The sequence below is a fragment of the Echinops telfairi genome, unplaced genomic scaffold (assembly GCF_000313985.2).
Source record: "Echinops telfairi isolate 266 unplaced genomic scaffold, ASM31398v2 ScPeMD7_28;HRSCAF=97, whole genome shotgun sequence".
Taxonomy (NCBI): domain Eukaryota; kingdom Metazoa; phylum Chordata; class Mammalia; order Afrosoricida; family Tenrecidae; genus Echinops; species Echinops telfairi.
Window position 1 is genome coordinate 4,278,065 of NW_022103925.1, and position 1,136 is coordinate 4,279,200.

The window sequence follows — 1,136 nt, forward strand, 5'->3', positions numbered from 1 at the left end:
CTGGGCACCTCAGACCGGTGTTGGGCCTGAAGACCCTCTGTTGTCTTCAGGTGGCTTACCTTCCTCTGCCCCCGGATGGAACCCTATTGTTGGGTGTGATGGAGCTGGTCCTCACCCTTAGTGACCCTGTGAACCACGGAAGGGACCGCTGCCTGGTCCTGCGTGGTCCTCACAACTGCTGCTGTGCCGGAGCCCCTCGATGCAGCCGCCGTGTCCATCCATCTCCCCGCGGGCCTTCCTCTTCTTCCACTGCCCCTCCGCTTGACGCAGTGTGGTCGTTACACAATTGCATGTCAACTTGATAAATACGAATGGAGGGGTGGAGTCTAGCCTGTCAGTCAGGTCCCAGCCCCTTTGGGCATGGCTTTCTCCCGAGGATTCTGGGACTTCCTCTCTTCCTCTCTGGAGGCGGGACACACTCTCTCTCTCCTACACCTTCCTGTTGCCAAGCCACATGGAGCCAAGCTGGTGGCAGACAGAGCCCTGGAGCCACTGGACCCACAGGACTTTCCACCCACCGGCCTGTGATGTCCCTGCGTCCGGCATCACTGCATGTGCTGTGTGAGTCTGAAAAGGAATTCATGGGCTCGTGGGGCTTATGGGGAAATATCGAACGTATGGACTTGGCTGGCATGTTTTATTGATGCATAATTGATAGAAAGCTCTCTCTCCCATATAGACGAGTGTCCCTGCATTTGTTTCTCTAGTCCTCCTGGACTAACACACCCAGCATGGTGCCCTTCTACCGAGGGATGCCAACTGCTGACGCGCTGGGCTGCTCACGGCAATGTTGGAGCTCTGCGTCCACCCAGAGGTGCCTCGGAAGAAAGCTTTGACCATCTTCTTTGGAAGAGCACCCAGTTCCACACCGACACGGGGTGGCCGTGAGTTGAAATCAACTTGGTGGTGGGTATCCAAGACGATGAGGCTGCACCCATCCACCTGCCCTCTCACCAGCCTCCGGCTGATGGCGATAGGATGTGTTCCTTGAGAAAACCTATCAAGACTGCCCCTTTGGGGTTCCCCCAGTCAACCTCTGTGACCTTCTGCCTTCACTCAGCAAACCAGCGCGTCATCCTGTGGTGGCTTGCATGTTGCTGTGATGCCGGCAGTGGTGCCACCGGTATTCGAAATGC

The 1,136-nt window shown here is 56.9% G+C and overlaps 1 protein-coding gene across 1 annotated transcript in view; it reads left to right on the forward strand.

Moving 5' to 3' along the window:
• The window catches only part of EVC2 (EvC ciliary complex subunit 2), a 113,501-nt gene that overhangs the window by 22,267 nt on the left and 90,098 nt on the right, over positions 1 to 1,136 (forward strand). The gene's annotated exons all lie outside the window — the stretch shown is intronic.